Source organism: Narcine bancroftii, chromosome 1 (assembly GCF_036971445.1).
Source record: "Narcine bancroftii isolate sNarBan1 chromosome 1, sNarBan1.hap1, whole genome shotgun sequence".
Classification (NCBI taxonomy): Eukaryota; Metazoa; Chordata; class Chondrichthyes; order Torpediniformes; family Narcinidae; genus Narcine; species Narcine bancroftii.
Window position 1 is genome coordinate 95,293,020 of NC_091469.1, and position 22,134 is coordinate 95,315,153.

Sequence of the window (22,134 nt, forward strand, 5' to 3'; positions counted from 1 at the left end):
TTGGAGAATCTTTCCTGGATCCCACACAATAATGGCATTGTGAAGAAAGTGCATCAGTGCCTCTACTTACTCAAGAGTTTGTGGATGTTTTGTATGACTTCGGAAACTCTGGCAAATTTCTACCAATATGTGGTAGAAGGTATGATGACCGGTGCATCATGGCCAGGTGTGGGGGGGCATCAATTCCTGAGTAGAATGCTCTGCAAAAGGTAGTGGACACAGCCCAGTACATCACAGGCAAAACCATCCCCACCATTGAGAGCATCTACAGGGAATGCTACTGTTGGAGAGCAGCAGCAATTATGAAGGATCCTTACCACCCACCACACGCTCTGTTCTCACTGCTACCATCAGGAAAGAGGTCTAGGTGCCACAACACTCACACCACTAGGTTCAGAAACAGCTGCTAACCCTCCACCATCAGATTCCTCAACCACAAACCCAATCAGAGACTCATTTAAGGACTCTTCACTGATTATTGCACAGTTTGCTTACATTCTTTTATTTGCTTACGTGTATATATCTTCTTGAATACAGTCATTTTTCATGACCAATAAGTGGTAATTCTGCCTCGCTCGCAGGAAAAAAGAATCTCAAGGATGTGTGTGATGCCATGTATGTACTCTGACAATAAATCTGCCTCATTCCTTCGGAACTTTTGTTCTTCCTCATGATATGGTTTTATGGGAAGGTGGTAGCTCTGAAGCCTCAATCCTTTCATCATTCCTCAGATGCCACCTGAGCTGCTGAATAACTTTAGCATCTTTTTGGTCATTTTTGCCAGATTATTGGCCTCTGTGGTATTTTTATACACAGAGTAGCAGTGATTAGGTGGAATATTTGTCCTTGATGACCTGTGACAAGGATGAAGCCACCAGTCCCCAGAAGCTTGCCTTGCCATTCAATACAAAATGTGAAGCTGCCAGAGCTGGTATAATGGCAACTCTGCTGTTGATGCAGACCCTGGAGAGTGAGGAGTGGAGACACAGTGCTGCTCTTTATGGTCCTATTGCCCTGTACTAATGCTGGCTTCTTTGTACAGGCTTGTTTGAGGAGCTGAAGGTGCTTGTAAGTCAAATCCTACAATTGTGGAGGTCTGTGCCCAAGAAGGCGACGCCTGTGCTCGGCAGCAGCCATGAGAGGTTGATGACTCTGGGAGAGCAGTGGATCCATGCAGGGCATCAGGAACATTTGCTGTAGAGAAGGAGAAGCAGAAGAGATGATCCCACAGGATGGTGATCATAGCAGCAGATCAGTGAGGGCCTCAGTGGCTGAGGGACCCAGACAAGCTGGGGGGACCTGAACAGGCTGCAAGCTGCTGGAGACTTGCTCATGGGAACCAGCTATCAGAAGTGGGATTTTACAGGATGCTGAGGGAAAGAAGGGTGCCTAAAGGGCCTCGGGCACTGAAGGATTCCTGATCACGTCAGAGGTTTTTACCTGGAACTTGGGTTTGCTAATAATTTGATCAGGAGTCTGTGCGGTTGTAGAGGCTACGGAAGCACTAATGGTGAATCCATGGACACTCAGTGGCTGAAGGGCCTTTCCTTTGCTTCTCATTCTCTAGACCAGGTATACAATCCATTGTCCTGACATCTAAAATCCAGAAAGCTCCAAAACTGGTATTTTTTTCCTGGAGCTGGTACAGTGGAGGGAGAGAGATAGAGAGAGACAGTAATGCAACTCAATTGGGCAGGGGGGAGGGAGAGACGGCAGTGCAACTTGGGTGGGTGGGGGCGGGAGAGAGACGCCAGTGCGACTCGTGTGGGAGGGGGGAAGAGACAGCCAATGTGACTCAGGTCGGCGGGGGGGGAGAGAGACGCCAGCGTGACTGGAAAGGGGTGGATACAGCAGCAGAATTCAGGTGGGCTTAAATCTGAGGCAGTTGGCATTTGTTCTGAAATCATGAAAAATCTGAAATTTGGAACACATTGTCCCCCAAGGGTTCCGGATAAAGGATTGTGTAACTGTACTGTAAGGGGCACTGGGCGATTCTAATGGCAACTCCTTGTCTGCCTTACAACAGGCTGAAGTCAATTCTGTGTAATATTACATGTTCTGTACCATTATATGACAAAGGAGAATCCTGTATTTTGAGAGAGTTGGAACTTTCAAAGATGGAATATTGGATGAGGGGAAGTGGGATGGGGAGAATGGAATTTTGATAGAAAATGTAGCTGCACTATAGGTTTTGGATGAAATTGGGAGGAATGCTCTTTTAAGGCAGGGTGGCAGTCATTAAAACTGAGGTGGACTAGAATTTCTTCTTGCAGAAAGTGGTGGTTTTCTGGAATTAACGCCACATAAGTGGCAGAGGTGAGATCACTGGTGGTCTTCAAAAAGAGGCTGAGAAATTTGTGAAATTTTGGAGAACTGAGGGCTTTGAGCAACTGGCACAGAGGAGGAGTTAAGCAGTTCAGGCTTCTTGTGAGTAGGCAATTGCTGTAATTTATTTGTCACTTGGAGATGGAGATAATCAAAATTCATATCAAACCAACCGAAGTGATAATTGATAGGCCTTCTGAAATCATCGATTGGGGTACAGTTGCATTGTCCATGGATCATCGATTCAGGAGGTATTGTACTGTATACTGCAGAAGGCAGATTAAATAATACGCACTTAATTTAACACTGAATGCAAAATGAACCAGTACATAGATATGAACAATGATATCTTATAAGGAGCTTGAATGTTGCGCTCATTCTAATTGACAATGAACCTTAGATCCCATTGCTCCACATGAATGCTCAAGGATCTTGCAAATCATAATTAAGCTATGTTCAACTTCAAAACCAATGAAACATTTTATCAAAATTGGTTGGCTGACACAACTGTTAATTGATAGGTTGAAGAAAAGTCCTTGCTGGCAGCTACAGACAAAGTGTGAATCAAAGTTTATTAATGTGTTTGTAAAGACAGCTTCAAGGTCAAGAGTGTAATGGAACCTTCAAGAAGGATAACTTTACCATAGAAACTACAAAGCAGTTCTGCTGAACTTCATTCATACAGCTGCCAAACTCTCTTAATTTTCTCTGTAAATACAATCTTAATTTAATTTGACTTGGCATAAGACAGATTGTATCCTCAATAATGTTCAAGGTGGCTGCTTCCTCAAAGTCAAAACAACCAAACTCTCATCTCAAGATTTTAGTGTTTCAGTGGTCCATGAATTAAACATCTGGCATCAACAGTGCACAACTTCCCAATTCTAAGGGGAGCTTAGAGAAAATGCTAGAAACACTCAGAAGGTAAGATCTCTTCTGTGGAAAGGACAAAAAAAAAACAGTCAATGTTCAAGGTCGAAGACCCTTTATCTGAACTGGAAAAGGAGAAAATAATTTAGTTTTTAGTTACATTGAGAAGGCAGCAGAGGAATGAAAATCTCTTTGATGGGATGAGACCAAATGAGTTGCTATAGCAGAGTTGGAGTTCCGATCAGATTACCTTACTTGGTCTGTACAAGGTGTTGCTGAGATCAAGGCCATAGGACACATGCGGAATGCCCATTTATACCAACTAAAAAACAAACCTGTGTCAAAATAATGATTTGTAGATACAAACTAAAAAGAAGAATTGATTTTAACCCTTTTTAAAATGAGTTTTGAACATACAGCATGGTAACAGGCCCTTCCCGCCCACGAGCCTGTGTCAACCAATTAACTTAAATTCTCCGTACATTATTGAAGGGTGGGAGGAAACCAGAACATCTGGTGCAATCCCAGACAGGTCATGAGGAGAACAATGCCACTTTGCTAACTCACATCAATGCAAGCAAATCGGAGTGGAGGAAAGTCAAGATGCCCCTTAAGCCTGTCTTGTCATTCAATATGATTGTGGTGGACCCCCCCCCCACCTCCAACCCCATTTCTTTCAGTGCCAGTTCCCAATAATTCTCAATTCCTGGAGCTTTATCAACCTTCACTTTAAATATATCCAGAAATTTGCTTCTATTAACCTTAAGCGTAGAAAATTCCAGAGATTCACTGCTCTTTGAGAGAAGATATTCCAGTACAACTCAGCATTAAGTGACTGTCTCTTTATCCATGACTCTCCTACTGGTGGGAACTTCTCTCTATTTACACCACCCAGCCTGCATAGTAACTTAGATAGAACAGTACAAACACCTTTGGACCTGTTTGAATAAGGTCACAATCCAAGAAACATAAATACAACTGTCTCATCGCTCTTGACAGGACAAACCTCTTATCCCTGGAATTAGCCTGAAGAGTCTCCTTTACACTTTACATAAGCTGAGCTAAACAATGCAGAGTACTCCAGGTGTGGCCTCATCAACACCCTGTACAAGGGAACCAGATCTGGAGCTGGGGGAGAAAAGATGCTTTGACATCAGCTTCACTGCATTGACTGAGATATGGAGGGGATGACCAGTTTAAAAATAAGATGATGGGTACATCATCTGGAAGGATGAACTAGACAAGACAAAAAAAAATACTAGAGTGACTTTTATCAATGAGATTGAGCCAGATCAGCACGTCAATGACTCTCCCTGCAGAACTAACAAGTGGCTGTGACACTTCTATTCTGGACTCCCATTAGCTTCTAATACCTGGAACTATACAGAGGGCATCTTTTAAAGCATTGGGAAAATACCACCGATATTCTCTCTACAAATATTTTCAAGATCTCTGGAATGCCAGAACTTTCAGGCAAATATCCCTGGCATTAAGGGCCAAGTTACTTCAGTTGGCTAAGTTGGATTACACATGTCACTCACCCAATATTAGACTTCTGTAAAAGAAAGCAAGGAGATTATCAGGCAATCCGAGGAAAAGATTCAAGGATGTGTCAGAAGGCTCTGTAAAGTAGTGTAACATCTTCACAGATCTGGTTTGTGATCCTTAAAAGTGGGGAGTAAATAATAGGGATCATGTCAAGAATATTGAGATCTGGCAATGGGAGTGCATAAAAGGCTTGCATCTGTAACAGAAAGAGCAGATGACAGAAACTGCACACCCATCTCTGTGATTCCTACATTGATCTCCTAACCATGTCAGCATGCACAAAAGATCGAGGGAAAAAAAATCATTCTTACTGCTGGGGGATTCCCAAAGAAGGAGGTTAATCAGTGTTTGATTAGAAAATTGTGCTGTGGAGAGGACAGTTATCTAGCCCCAAACCTCCTCACCAGCATCCTTCATCCAAGTCTCACCAGAAGTCTCCCCAGGATGAAATGCAAAGCTGATTTACTTCTTTCTCTGAGATCATTCCTGGAATCTTGGTTAGCTGACTGTGTACGAGACTCCACAAACTATCATATGGTCACTGGTATCCAAAAGGGAATAAGGGAAAACCACCCTCATTTGAAGGACAAATTGAATGCAGGGCTGCCCATGCATGGATCACAACAATATAGACATCAATGACTTTGAGGGAGAGTTAGACGAATGCCTGAAATGAAAACGAGTGAAGTATCAGGCTGAGATTAAACAGTGTATGTTCTGTTCAACATCACTGTAAAAATAATAAATGGCTTATTTATGTGCTATAAATATTAATTCAGTTTAATTTTTCTTCATAGTTCATGGATAAAACCTCAGAACATCCAAAAACTTTCAATTCAGCAGTAATATATGCATCCAGTGGGATAATCTGAAGGCAATATTCAGACATGTACAATTAGTTAAAAAGGAACCAAAGTACTGGTGAATCATTTCATCACTTACTACATCAAAAAGGCAATTCAAATTTAATTTTCAAGAGGTATGGATTTGAGGTCTTACATAGGAACAAAATAAGACATTTAATATCAAATTATATTGAGAAAATATAACAAGATCTATGAGAAATTTCAACAGATTTGAAATCTTGAATAGAAATGTCACGCAGAGAGAAGGTTTTAAATCATGTGTATTTTGGGTTTGAAAACTTAGTATGAGCACAGAAGATCAGCAAACCTGTCACTAGGCCTAACCTGGGGACGAAGAGAGGGATTACATTTAATTTGTCTTATCTAGGCTGTAAACATTGCCTGTCAGCTGTGAAAACAACCTGTACGAAATAGAACAAGAAGCTTCTTCACAAGAAATCCAGGGTAAAATAATGAGACAAATGAAGTAAAAATGGGGACAGAAGGAACATGGACAAAAAGAAAAGTAGGGTAAAAGGTGCAAATGTAAAAATAAAATGAATTGAATGTGGTGCCTGTTACGAGCCCAAAGGTCCCCAAAACCCAGCAGCAATAGACATTCACCAAGTCAAGTGGTTTTTAAAACAAAAGTTATTTTTAATCAACTTTAAACATGAAAATAGAATCAAACTTTAACTTAACTCTATACTTATATTTAACTATATCCAAATTAAACCCCTTCTAATTCTATGCAATGTGTGTGTAAATTCAAGAAAAGTTCTTTGGTTCACAGTTCAATCTCACTTCTCCTTCTTCCAAGTTCTCTGGATGCAGGAAATTCTGGTACTGTACACAGCATTTAACATGTATAAAGTTCACTAGGCTTTGGTGCTTGAAAGGTAAATGTTTACCACTCAGGATGGTTCTTGTAGGGTTTGCAAAGAGATTTGTTGTTCCACAACTGAGGAACCATCATTAGTCACCTCAATGTCTCGTTAATGAAACTTGCCCCATCAGAGTTTTCCAGATGGTAACCTCTTTCTTTCAGATTATGACAGAGCCTCTTCTGTTCTCCTTATTCCAAGAGAAACATCAGACAGATAGCACTTCCAGCCATCCACTGCTTTTGGAACTTTTCATCAGTTCTTCCTGGATTGATGTTCAGCTGCTGACTGAGAGAGCTGGTTAAGTTGTCTTATCTCTTTCTCTCTCTCTCCAACTGAGACTCCAGTAAAAAGTATGTGACTCACATGACTTGCAAAACCCCCACTTTCTCAAGCAAACAACAGGAGTTCTTCCTTCTGCTCAAGTTGTTATTTTAAGTATAAACAAAATGCAAGAGTGACCTTTCTGTGAGCATTTTGCAGAAAGGGTACTGATAGACAGCCGGACTCTAGCAAGACAATGGTCAAGCATTTTATGAGCCACACTCCTGTTCGGCTCTGAATCATGGGTCCTCTACCGGCATCACCTACGGCTCCTAGAACGCTTCCACCAGCGTTGTCTCTGCTCCATCCTCAACGTCCATTGGAGCGCTTTCATCCCTAACGTCGAAGTACTCGAGATGGCAGAGGTCGACAGGATCGAGTCCACGCTGCTGAAGATCCAGCTGCGCTGGGTGGGTCACGTCTCCAGAATGGAGGACCATCGCCTTCCCAAGATCGTGTTATATGGCGAGCTCTCCACTGGCCACCGTGACAGAGGTGCACCAAAGAAAAGGTACAAGGACTGCCTAATGAAATCTCTTGGTGTCTGCCACATTGACCACTGCCAGTGGGCTGATATCGCCTTAAACCGTGCATCTTGGTGCCTCACAGTTTGGCGGGCAGCAACCTCCTTTGAAGAAGACCGCAGAGCCCACCTCACTGACAAAAGGCAAAGGAGGAAAAACCCAACACCCAACCCCAACCAACCATTTTTCCCCTGCAGCCGCTGCAACCGTGTCTGCCTGTCCCGCATCGGACTGGTCAGCCACAAACGAGCCTGCAGCTGACGTGGACTTTTACCCCCTCCATAAATCTTCATCCGCGAAGCCAAGCCAAAGAAAAGCACCTACTGGTGAAATAACAGAGATTCTGCAATGTGAATTCTTCAGTCTTTCAAATAAGATCTGTTTTAAAATGTGTATATGTATGTACCTATTCTAAATTTTACCAAATTCCCTGAAATATTATAATCATTACATGCCAAATAGAAATGAACACAAGAAAAGACCACAGGATACAATATATATGCAAGACATGGGAGGGTGCAAAGTGGGAAATCTGGAGCTAAGCATATTCTGCTGGAGGAATTCAGCTTCTTTATTTCAATTGGCTTCTCTACTACATTTAACCAGTCTTGGTGAAGGATTTTCTGCTCAAAATGTCAAGCATTCGTATTCTCTCACCGATGTTTCTTGACCCTGTGAGTTCCTGGAGCAGATTATGTTTAATCAAGTATATACATTGCAGGTTTCACAGCGCAACACCTGGCAGAGCTACTGCCTTACAGTTCCAAGGAATTATGTATCTGTATTCCCAGGTCCCTCTGTTCTACTGCACTCTTCAGCCCCCAACTATTCACCATGTACATCCTTTCTTGGTTTGTCCTTCCAAAATGCAACACTTCACATCTGTCTGCATTAAATTCAATGTGCCATGTTCAGTCCATTTTTACCATCTGGTCCAGATCCTTCAGCAGGCTTTGAAAACTTTTTTCACTGTCCAAAATGCCTCAAAACTTTGTGTCATCTGCAAAGTTGCTGATCCAAATTACTATATTCAGATCATTCTTGACCTTGTGAGTTCCTGGAGCAGATTATGTAGGGTTATGTAGGGGTTATAGATGACAAACAACAATGGTACCATTGTTGAGCAGAGCACAATGGCCCACAGTCAGAGAAGTAATCCTCTACCACTACTCTCTGGTTTCTCCTATCCAGCCATTGTTGAATCCAGTTCATTACTTCTTCATGAATACCTAGTATCTGAGTTGATGCACCATCAGTTACTCAAAAGAATGTTGTTGAGAAACCAATAGGCTTTTATTCACATGAGAACAAAGGCACATCCCTACTGTTTGATTGCCCTGCACTGAGGAGGGGAATGTGAACAGTCACCTTTATACAGGAGCCTGTGGGGAGGAACCACAGGCACATTTGGCCAATAGGGGTACCTGACCAGACAATAATATGCAACAGTTGTTTTCCACCTTTACCCCTTGCTTTTAAAATGATTCCATTGGGGTGAAGTGAAACTTACAAAGTTACAAATCCAAAAGTCACAAATTCAGTCTTTCAGTTGGCCGGGTTCTTTGCTCGGACTTTCACAGTGCAGCGGCAGAGTCCTAGACGAGTGTTGTTCTGGTGGGTAGGGGCCGATGCATCCGGTGTATCCTCCCTCAGGGCTGAGACAGGGTCAGGTGCATTATGTGTGTTGAATGAAGAGGGATGTGTGGAGTGATCAGCAGTGGTCTCCAGGGCCCATGAGGGAGCCTAGCCTCTGACATAGACGGTATTTTCATGTCCATCAAAATATGCAACGTAGGCATATTGCGGGTTGGCATGGAAGAAGTGGATCCTTTCAGCCAGGGGTTCAGACTTATGGCTCCTCACATGCTTCTGGAGTAAGACGAGCCTTGGGGACATCAGCCATGCTGGTAGTGTGGTCCCTGATGCAGATTTCTTGGCAAAGAAAAACATACGTTCATGTGATGTGGCATTTGTGGCAGTAGATAGCAGAGACATGATAAAATGGAGTGCCTCCAGGAGGACCTCTTGCCAGTAGGAAACTGGGAGGCTCTTAGTCTGCAAGGCTAGGAGGACTGCCTTCCAAACTGTAGCTTTCTCCCTCTCCACTTGCCCGTTACCCCAGGGGTTATAACTAGTGGTCCTGCTCATGGCAATACCCCTGGCCAACAGGTACTGGGGCAGCTCATCACTCATAAAGGAAGCCCCCCCCCCCTCCATCCCCTCCCAGTCACTGTGGATATAACTAGGGAAGCCAAACAGAGTGAAGAGACTATGCAGGGCCTTGATGTCTGTGGCAGTGGTCATGACCGAGCAGGGGATGGCAAATGGGAAACAGGAGTATACATCAATGATGTTTTAAAAAATGTTAAGAAAATGAGGTTCCTGAATAAAAACAGGGGTGGGGGTGTGTAATTTTAAGTGTGGTGAGCGGTTGGGTTGTTGGTTCGAAATTTGCTGGTTACATACAGTGAGGGGTTGGTGGGGCCCATCATGAATGTTCATCACGCTGAAAATCCAGTCTCAATAGGACAGCAGTGGAGAGCTGTGACATTACCATCAGTCTAAACTCTTTATGTTCAGTACCCCGCACTGTTAGAGTCACTATGCAGAAGTCCTGGATGTACGCTGTGTGTGACTTGGATGCCAAGGAGACTTTCTGGATTATGGGCTCCATTGGGCCTTGACAATGTCTTTGTTGTCTTATCTGGAATAGGATCCAGGCAGAAGTTTACATCTCCTCCAATTCATATGTTCTGTTTACCCTCTTCAGCTCTTAGGAAAGCATTTTGCATGAAATGCCTATCATCAAATTTTGGTGCTTAGAGGTTTAGCAGAGTCCATGGTTCTGAATATAGTTGCCAGTGCGCCATTACAAATCCACCGGCCAGGTCTTTAGCCTCACCATTTGCCACCACCAGGTCCTTTTTGTGTATTAAAATAGCTACCCCCTAGCCTTGGAACCAAAAGATAAGGAGTATACCTGCTCCACCCAGTCCCTTTTCAGTTTATCATGTTCTCTTTTCATCAAGTGTGTTTCCTGTAGGGATATTATATCTGCTTTCAATTTTTTAAGTTGAACGAGGATACTTTTCCTTTTTATGGGGCTGTTTAAGCCATTCTTATTAATACTAATAAATTTGATAGTCTTATTCAATTGTGTTTCTATATCTTATCTTTTCACCTTCACAGCACCCTCGTTTGTTTGTCTTGAATGGTGACCTTGTCACGCCCTTCTGTCGTTCATGGTCTCTCCATGCCGTCGTCCATACCAAATATAAAGAAGGTAAAGAAAGATAAACGTGAGAAAATTTAAATTCCTCCCTCCTCATAAACAAGCCTAGATGAAATAAAGTAAACCTTAAAAAAAATCCCAATATGTCAAAGTTAACAAGCAAAAACATTCAAAATATTCCTGTGCTCTGTTTTGGCACCTTTCTTCTTTGCTCCTGTATCATCTCCCCTTCTATTTTTGAGTCTCCTCATGTACTATCTTTTCTCCTGCCCAGTCTGTGCTGCAACCATGTGTAACCTCTTCCGCCTCGAGTTCCCATTATTTTCCCTATTTACACATTTTTAAAGAAAAAAAACAAGCAAAAGTATATGACCCTCCATTCCCTCCAATCATTGCAGAACTTTGTCAAAACCCAGCTTACTTTGTCCAACAATATCCTCAGTCACCTTAATTCTTTTTGTGAGTGTATAATTGTAAATGAGACATATAAGGCAATCGAACAACTGAAAAGTGGCAAAGCAGCAGGTATGGATGGAATCCCCCCAGAAGTCTGGAAGGCTGGCGGCAAAACTCTGCATGCCAAACTGCATGAGTTTTTCAAGCTTTGTTGGGACCAAGGTAAACTGCCTCAGGATCTTCGTGATGCCACCATCATCACCCTGTACAAAAACTAAGGCGAGAAATCAGACTGCTCAAACTACAGGGGAATCACGTTGCTCTCCATTGCAGGCAAAATCTTCGCTAGGATTCTACTAAATAGAATAATACCTAGTGTCGCTGAGAATATTCTCCCAGAATCACAGTGCGGCTTTCGCGCAAACAGAGGAACCACTGACATGGTCTTTGCCCTCAGACAGCTCCAAGAAAAGTGCAGAGAACAAAACAAAGGACTCTACATCACCTTTGTTGACCTCACCAAAGCCTTCGACACCGTGAGCAGGAAAGGGCTTTGGCAAATACTAGAGCGCATCGGATGTCCCCCAAAGTTCCTCAACATGATTATCCAACTGCACGAAAACCAACAAGGTCGGGTCAGATACAGCAATGAGCTCTCTGAACCCTTCTCCATTAACAATGGCGTGAAGCAAGGCTGTGTTCTCGCACCAACCCTCTTTTCAATCTTCTTCAGCATGATGCTGAACCAAGCCATGAAAGACCCCAACAATGAAGACACTGTTTACATCCGGTACCGCACGGATGGCAGTCTCTTCAATCTGAGGCGCCTGCAAGCTCACACCAAGACACAAGAGAAACTTGTCCGTGAACTACTCTTTGCAGATGATGCCGCTTTAGTTGCCCATTCAGAGCCAGCTCTTCAGCGCTTGACGTCCTGCTTTGCGGAAACTGCCAAAATGTTTGGCCTGGAAGTCAGCCTGAAGAAAACTGAGGTCCTCCATCAGCCAGCTCCCCACCATGACTACCAGCCCCCCCACATCTCCATCGGGCACACAAAACTCAAAACGGTCAACCAGTTTACCTATCTCGGCTGCACCATTTCATCAGATGCAAGGATCGACAATGAGATAGACAACAGACTCGCCAAGGCAAATAGCGCCTTTGGAAGACTACACAAAAGAGTCTGGAAAAACAACCAACTGAAAAACCTCACAAAGATAAGCGTATACAGAGCCGTTGTCATACCCACACTCCTGTTCGGCTCCGAATCATGGGTCCTCTACCGGCACCACCTACGGCTCCTAGAACGCTTCCACCAGCGTTGTCTCCGCTCCATCCTCAACATCCATTGGAGCGCTCACACCCCTAACGTCGTGGTACTCGAGATGGCAGAGGTCGACAGCATCGAGTCCACGCTGCTGAAGATCCAGCTGCGCTGGATGGGTCACGTCTCCAGAATGGAGGACCATCGCCTTCCCAAGATCGTATTATATGGCGAGCTCTCCACTGGCCACCGTGACAGAGGTGCACCAAAGAAAAGGTACAAGGACTGCCTAAAGAAATCTCTTGGTGCCTGCCACATTGACCACCGCCAGTGGGCTGATAACGCCTCAAACCGTGCATCTTGGCGCCTCACAGTTTGGCGGGCAGCAGCCTCCTTTGAAGAAGACCGCAGAGCCCACCTCACTGACAAAAGGCAAAGGAGGAAAAACCCAACACCCAACCCCAACCAACCAATTTTCCCTTGCAACCGCTGCAATCGTGTCTGCCTGTCCCGCATCGGACTGGTCAGCCACAAACGAGCCTGCAGCTGACGTGGACTTTTTACCCCCTCCATAAATCTTCGTCCGCGAAGCCAAGCCAAAGAAAAAAGAATTGTAGGACTGTTATGACCCCCCCCCCCCCACCTTTGTCCTATAGTTTCTCAGGCATTCCGTCAATGGCTCCTTCAGGAGGTTCAATTCAGCCTGGATTTTTGCAGGCTTATATACTTTCTGGTAGCTCCCTAGCACATAACATAATGTCCCATGATTCCTTGAAATGTTTACCCTCCCCTTCCGGTGGCATGATTTTTAGGGTGGGCAGGTGTAGCATCGCATACTCAACTTTTTTGTCTCTCAGTGTTAACTTGACCTGGTCAAATTCTTTTCTTTGTTTTAGCAGTGCAGGACCTAGGTTTGGGAAGAACACCAATCATTCACCCCTGCCCCCCCCACACCCTGGAATTCCACTGGCTCCCCTGTCTCCCTTAATTGGGTATTCGCTGCCCTTTCCCGGTCCCGGCTATTAATAAACCAAATCAGAACTGGCCTCGATCATTGATTAGGAGCAGGATGGGGGCCAAATGTCCATTGGGCACTTTCTATGACTAGGGGGCCTCGGAATTGCTCCCTTCCCAACACTTCAGGGATCCAGTTTTCAAAGAATTCCACTGAGTCCTCCCCTTCCTCCCCCTCTTTCAGGCCCAGTAGTTTAATGTAATTGCACCGATTGTAATTTTCCAGATATTCCAACTTATCTATCAACTGGTTTTTCTCGACGACCCATATGTTGGCTGTATTTTACAGGCTTTCTTGTCAGTTCTGAATGTCCTCCATCTTGTCTTCCAGGGCCCCAACACGATTTGTCAGAGACCCGATTGAAATTCACAGGTTGAGCAGGCCCTCCAGGCCTTCTTTTAGTCTGGCATCCAGTCGTTGTTCCAGATCTCCGATTTGGGTCACCAGCGATCGCACCACTGCCAGAGCATCTTGGTCGGGCAAGCCAGACATCGCAGGTTTTATCCTTGCACCTTCCGCTGGTAGCATTGGAGCCTGTAGATCGCCAGTGTCAAATGAATGTTCACTCAATATTTCTGCCGCTTCTAGCTGGTCTTGATCTTCTGTTGCCTGCCTCTTGCTCTTTCTGCCCATCTTGCTTCAGCGTGGGTGAGTTTAATTTCTTTTTACAGACAATATTTTCCTTGTTTTAGAGGCTTTTAGATGGGAGCTCTCTGGGCATGACCTTTCAGCCTCTCACCATCAAATGATTCACATAAGCCATGTTGACTATTCCAAATCAGTTTCTGGCTATCCAAGTCATTGTATATCAGATCTCTTGGAACACCTTCAGTAATTTACCTACTACTGACATCAGGCTCACTGGCCTATAATTTCCAGGGTTACTTTAGGAGCTTTTTTTAAAAACAACGGAACAATGTGAGCCACCCTCCAATTTTTCGGCACCACTCCCATGGCTAAGGCATTTTAAATATTTCTGCCAGAGCCTCTGCAGTTTCTACACTAGCCTGCCTCGAGGTCCAAGGGAACCTTAATTAGGTTAATCAGATCCTGGGGTTTTATCAACCATTATAAGACAGCAAGCACTTCCTCCTCTTTAATCTGTACAAGTTCCATGACCTCACTGCTTGTATTCCTTACTTCCCACCACTCTGTGCCTATTTCCTGAGTGAATACTGATGAAAAAAAAATTTAAGATCTCCCTCATATCATTTGGCTCTATACAAAACCGACCACTTTGGTCTTCAAGGGGACCAATTTTGTACTTTTCTATCCTTTTGCTCTTAATATAGAAACCTTTAGGATTTTTCTTCACATTGGCAGCCAAAGCAATCTCATGTCTTCTTTTACCCCTCCTGTTTTATTTTTGAGGATTCTCTTGCATTTTTTATACTCATCAAGTATTTCATTTGCTCCGTGTTGCCTAAACCTGTATACATCTCTCACTTCTTCTGAACCAGATCCCCAGTAGCCCTCAAAAACCAAGGATCCTGATGCCTACTAACTTTGCCTTTAATTCTGAAAGGAACATACAAACTGTACTCTCAAAATTCACCTTTAAATGTCCTCCATTTACCTTGCACATCCTTGTCTGAAACAATGATCCCAATCCTATTCTAGATCCTTTTTCATGTCCTCAAAATTAGCCTTTCTCCAATTTATAATCTGAACCCAAGGCCCAGTCCTATCCTTCTCCATAATTAACTTGAAACTAACGGCATTATGATAACTGGACAAAAAATGTCCCCTGCACAAACTTCTGACACCTACCTTGTCTCGTTCCTCAAAAGGAGATCCAGTATTGGGCTCTCTCTAGTTGGTACCTCAATATATTGATTTAGAAAACTTTCCTGAATGCATTTCACAAACTCCAATATATCCAGCCCTTTTACAGTATGGGAGTTTCAGTGAACACGAGGAAAAAAGTCCCTGACTATTGCTCAGCAGATTTGCTCCTTCAATTCTCATTGATATTTGGGCAGTCTACAATAAAACCCCATGAGTGTGGTCATACCTTTCCCATTCCTCAGCGCCACCCATATAACCTCAGTAAATGAGCCCTCTGGTCCGTCCTGCTTCAGCACATCTGTGATAGTTTCCCTGACAAAAAATGCCACTCCTCACCCTTCCATTCCCCCACCTCCTGTTCTATCATGTCTAAAGCAATGGAAGCCCAGAACATTGAGCTGCAGTCCTTCCCCTCCTACAAGCAAGTTTCATTAATGGCCATAATGCTATAGTTCCATATGCCAATCCACACTCTAAACTCATCTGCCGTTCCTATAATACACCTTGCATTGAAATATATCCTCTTTAAAAAATTTCCACCATGTCGACTGTTGACGTGTCGACTTCTAATTTCCACATCATCTTTTCCCTCCTCTACTCCTCTATCTGCTCTGGCACTCTGGTTCCCATCCCCCTACAAATCTAGTTTAAACCCACTGGAGCAGCATGAGCAAGCCTTCCTGCAAAGATATTAGTCCCCCTCCAGTTCAGCTGGAAACCATGCCATCAGAACAGGTCCCATTTTCTTTGGAAGAGAGCCCAATGATCCAGAAACCTGAAGCCTTCCCTACTTCAGCCATGTGTTAAGCTGCATTTTCCTCCTATGTCTAACCTCACTAGCACATGGCATGGATAGCAATCCTTAGATCACTACCCTGGAAGTCTTGATCTTCACCCTAATGATCTAACTCCTTGAACTCTCCTTACAGGACCTCCTCACTTTTTCTACCCAAGTCATTGGTCCCTACATGGACCACGACATCTGGCTGCTCACCCTCTTTTCTGAGAATGCTGTGAACATGATCTGAGATGTCTCAGACCCTGGCACAATGGAGGCAACATATCAATATGGGTTTGGGTTCCAAGGTTAAGAAGATCAAAAAGCTGAAGAAAATAACAGGCCATTACACAATCTTCTGGATCTTTCCCATCAGGTGTTTCAATTATACGGGATTACCACCTCTGTTCCAAAATGGGGAAAGAGCATATTAGTCAACAAATGAGGCAGCACGGCTAACACAATACTATTTTAGCACAAGTGACCTGAGATTGAAACACATGCTATATGTAAGAAGTTTGTATGTTATCCCCATGACATCTGTGGGTTTTCACTGGATGTTCTGGTTTCCTCCCACCATCTAAAATATATGGGGTTGGTAAGTTAATTGGGTGGAATTGGATGGCATGGATTTCGTGGCCTGAACTGTAGAGCAACCACATTACATTGTTAAATATGTTAGTGAGCTATAAATAGGCCATGATAATTGGATAGAATTTAAACTTCCAAAGAAATGTTCACCTTATGATCGCGTGGGTTTTTGACTAGGTGCTCTGGTTTCCTCCCGCAGGTTAGTAAAGTTTAAAGTTCAAAGATCAGATATATTGTCAGAGTACTTGCATGACATCCCCTCTGCCACTCTTAAGGTCCTGTGGATTGACCTCTGATCCATTTCTCTGCAGCAACTGAACCTCACTCTGATGCAGCTGGCCAGGATGCTCTTGATAGAGCTCCTATAGAAAGTTGACATAATTGAGGCTAGTTGCCTTGCCCGCTTCAGTCTTCTCGGGAAGTACAGTTGCTGTGGTGCCTTCCTGACAAGTGAGGAGATGTTAAGTGTCCACAATACGTCATTAGTTAAGTGAGCTCCAAGGAACTTGGTGCTCTCCTCTCTCTCTACAACAGAATTGTTGATGTGTAGTGGAGGGCAGTCATTCCTGGTCCTCCTGAAGTCCACGATCATCTCCTTCGTCTTGTCCATGTTGAGACTCTGGTTGTTACTTTTTCACTATTTCACAAGATTTTCCACCTCTTCTCTGTAGAGCGACTCATCATTGTTGATGATGAGGCCAATTACTCTTGTGTAATCTACAAACCTGATGACACTTTAGGAGCTGAATATAGTGATGCAGTCATGGGTCAGTAGTGTGAATAGGAGCCAGCTGAACATACAGCTCTGAGGTGTGTGACTGCTCAGCGTGATGTTCTGCTATCGATTCAGACAGACTTTAGTCTTTCCATTAGGAAGTCTAGAATCCAGTTACAGAGAGGGGTTTGAATCCCAGTGAGGACAGCTTCGCCATGAACCTCTAGGTAATGATCGTATTAATCACTGAACTGAAGCCGAAGAATTGCATCCTGGTGTATGATGTGTCGTTCTCCATGTGGGCCAGGACAGAATCAAGAGACAGGGTATAGCATAGTCTGCGGAATGGTATATTCTATAGGTAAATTGAAATGGATCCAGGGTCTCTGGGAGGTGTGCTTTGATGCGTTCCATCACCAGATGCTCAAAAGCAGTTCATGGTGGAGGTCAGTGGTCACTGAGGCCTGTTCTGGTCACCCTCTTGGTGAACGGGATGATGGTAGCTGTCTTGAACCCTATGGGAGCAATGGACTGCTGCAGTAAGGTGTTGAGGATGGAGGCTAATTAGTTGCTGGTTGTAGGTTAATTAGGTGTAATTTGGCAGCACGGGCCCATGGTCCCGAAGGACCTGCTACTGCGCTGTATTTCTAAATTATACAAAAAATGAATGGTCAGCAGTTCAAAAAGATCCTTCGTTAGACCTAAAAGATTAATAGTGTTTGTCTTTCCACAGATACTGCCTGACCTGGTGAGCATTTCTGACATTTTCTGTTGAATTTTAAACAGGAACATTGCTCTAAATTGATTGATGAGATGGGGATGCTGACATGGTATGAAATTTTCTTGCAGAGGAAATTGCCTCATTCTACTCATCATCGAAAGCAATGTGATTAATCACATTTCAGTGAACTGCGCATATAAGGGAATACTATCCCCTGATTTAGGTCTTTGGGACTTCGTGTAACTCAAGTGAATTTGTATCATACCCATTCAGACCAAGTATTAATAGTTAATTCAGGAGACTCTTTGAAGGTCTATCAATGTGTAATTATTAGAAGCTCGAAGTAATTTTTTTTTAAATTTTTTATTTTTCACACCATAGATCACATTAGCCATGATATACACTTTTTCTTTTTCACACATATACAGTGACTTTTTCTCCCCCCCCCCTCCTCCCAAGCCACCCCCCCACCCCCCCTCTCATCCATTTGAAGTAATATTTAATGTATCCAAGAACAATGCTGGTGACCATAATGGATGGAATAGCTTGTTGGAGATTGTCAGTGGCAAATGCTATTTTGTGATATCTTTTTGATCTCGCCTTAACACACACACACAAAAAATTGATTTGCACTCAATGTCTTCTTCTTTGGCTTGGCTTCGCGGACGAAGATTTACGGAGTGGGTAAATGTCCACGTCAGCTGCAGGCTCATTTGTGGCTGACAAGTCCGATGCGGGACAGGCAGACACGGTTGCAGCGGTTGCAGGGGAAAATTGGTTGGTTGGGGTTGGGTGCTGGGTTTTTCCTCCTTTGCCTTTTGTCAGTGAGGTGGGCTCTGCGGTCTTCTTCAAAGGAGGTTGCTGCCCGCCGAACTGTGAGGCGCCAAGATGCATGGTTTGAGGCGAGATCAGCCCACTGGCGGTGGTCAATGGGGCAGACACCAAGAGATTTCTTTAGACAGTCCTTGTACCTTTTCTTTGGTGCACCTCTGTCACGGTGGCCAGTGGAGAGCACGCCATATAACACTCAATGTTTTGCAGTTAAACATCCACAACTGATGGTGCTACTACTGAATGAAAACTTGGCTCGTGGGCACAAAACTCAAAAGAGCTTCTCTCAGCATGGGTCAAATTCTCCTTATTGTAAACTTTGGGAACAAATTTCAGTGGTCCCATAAGCCTTGCAAGTGTGCAATTCTATCTCTGTGTAAGTATCAAAAAAGGATATTAAATCATCAAAACACTGGTGGGATGACCCTTCAAAAACTCATACAGCATTGAAATAGCCCTTTCGGCTCAAAATGTCCCACCCACCTGCTTTGGCTCATATCCTTCTAAACCCATCCTGTGCTTGTCTTTTTTTCTTTCTCTGAATAGAGAGGGAGGACATTGCATTAAACTTGTACATGCATTATGGTGGGAGACCATGCATTATGGTGGGATACCAGAATTTCCCTTCATGAGGAATATATTCACAGAAAGGGAAAAAGATTCTGGCACACTATGGTTTCTTTTAACTTTCTGCCCATCGCTCGTTAAACATCAAATAGCTGCAAATTTTCCCCCAGCAAAGAGTGATGAACAATAGAGTAATATCCCTGTTACCCAGAATTCAAGCAACTGGCAGCCTCAAGCAACTAGCAGCAAAACCATGGAAAATAAATAGGCAAAAAATATGAAAGTTTTAAAGTTGGTGCCCCTAGTGAATTGTTCGCTAATTCATGCAACACAATCTCAAGTAACCGGCAAATTCACTTATCTGGTATCTACCAGTCTCCATACAGTAGGTGCCAGATACTGTTTTTTTTTTTACTGTATTATGAAAAGAACACTCAGCACTCAAGGAAACACTCAATGAAAACTGAAATTATTAATCTCAAATAATTGCCAACAACTTTGTTTTAAGCACATTTTTCTAATGATTGAAAGTTCAATCATTTATATAACAAGTAGTAAAATAATTCAAATTAAGTAGAATGCTTTTAAATGATAACATGTAATTAAACATAATGCTTTTGCATTGTAATCTGAAATAGGAGATCATAAGAACATGTTATTGACAAGAAACATACAAATGGAGGGTGAAAACTATGCACTAAGTCAAACATTTCAATTGAATCATCAAGTTGCCGAAAATCTCTAAATTGGTCCATGTACAATGATCTGCTCATTATTACCATGTGGTATAAATAATAAATAGCCAAGAGCAGACAAATTAGGAAAATTATTGACAAAAAAATAGCATTCAATTACAACTACTCTGATATTAATCTAATTGGATGGAAGGGGTGGGTAAAGAGTACAAAAAAAATTCTTCAAATACGTAGATCACTTTTCTAACTCAACAGATAAAACACTAACAAAGAGAATTTACCATTTAATATATTATAAGCAATGAACAAGGCAGATAAGAGAAGCAAGAGCAATGGAACACTTAGGAAATAGTGATCATAATGTAATAAGCTATATTAAGTTTTATGATGGCAATAGAGAAAGACAATATGATGAAAGCAAAAAGAATGGACTGGTGAAATCTGATTTTGAGAAAATAGAACTTGGGGAAAGAATGGGCAACACCCATGACTTTAATGGTGCTGCTCTGGTAGATTTACCAGAATTTTGGATGTTGTTCTTATTAATGCACAGCAGACCTTTGATAAATTTTCCATTGAACCAGGTGAATTACAAAGGACCATACGAGCCAGGGCCCATGTGAGTTGAAAGAAAATACAGATCCTGGGGCCCTGGTGAGTTGAAAATAAATGCTGGAAAGGAGGACATGTTCAGTGCAAAAGGAGTGCAGGAAACAGGCCATGTTATGTATCAAGGAAGCAATGGAGCCAGGGCCCACTTGGCCAAAATAAAATGTAGCAAACATCACCTGATCGGCCAGATCCCAATCAATCAGTATTTCCGATTGTCGAAGTTTTATTGATTTAAGAAGGATGGATAGAAGAGGTTCACGTAATTTTGCCCAGTTATGTGTGTTCATGGTTATACCAATCTATACATATCCTATCTGCCTGCATTAGACCTGTATCCATCTGTGTCTCTTCTATTCCCCCTGTCCCAAAGCCTTTTCAAAGCTATAATTATGTTTCCTGATCACATCAGAGGTTAAGATATGGAAGTCTGGTAGCCAATGAATCAAACACGGGTTAGTGCAACTGCAGAGGCTGTGGGAGTGCTGGAGGTGAATCCATGAACACTCAATATCTCTGAAAGGATTCCCTTTTGCTTCTCTTTCTCATATTGTTATGGGCACTGGGCAATACTCATGGCAACTCTTTGTTTGCTTTATTGCAAAAAAAAGATGAAGCATATTCTGTATATTACATTTTAATGCATTATTATGTGATAATAAAATGTAATATTTGACCTTTGTTTCCTTGCAACCATCACCCTATCATGTATAATGTAATAACCAAGAAACAGTCACATTGGTGACCAGATTTCAGATTCAAATTTTAGATTTATTATCAGAGTACATATAGATCTGACAAGACATACAAACCTATGATTCTTTTTCCTGCAGTCGAGGCAGAATTACCATTTATTGGTAGTCCAAAAAAAAATTACTCAGCATACACATGTAAACAAGTAAAATGTAAATAAATTGAGCAATTATAGAGAGAGAAAAAGGATCAATAAAGTGTAAAAGTAAGGGTCCTTAAAAAGTCCATGATGATTATTGGAGTCTGATGGTAGAGTGGTAGCAGCTGTTCCTGAACTCCTGTGGAGTGAGTCTTTTAGCACCTACACCTCTTTCCTAATGACAGAGGCAAGAACAGAGTGTGTGCTGGGTGGTGTAGATCCTTAATGATTGCTGCTGCTCTCTGACAGCACTATTCCCTGCACATGTTCTCAATGGTGGGGAGGGCTTTTCCTGTGATGTCTTGGTGATGCATAAATGTCCACATACCAGTTTGTAATGCATCTGGTCGGCACTCTTTCTACAAACACCTGTAGAAATTTGCCAGTGTTTCTGAAATTATACCAAACATCTGCTAACTCCTGAGGAAGTAGAGGCACTGATGTGCTTTTTCCATGATGTTCTTTGTGCGTTTGGTCCAGGAAATATATTCTGAGATAGTGATTCCCAAGAACTTGAATTTGCTCCTCCTCTCCACCTCTGATCTCCCAATGATCACTGGATCATACATCTCTGGTTTCCCTTTCTGAAGTAAATGATCAGCTCCTTCACTTTGGTGACATTCAGTGCAAGGTTGTTGATGGTGAATTTTTCAGCCAAGTTAACGGTCTCCCTCCTGTATTCTGACTCATCATCCCTTACCAATAGACAAAAGGTGTTAA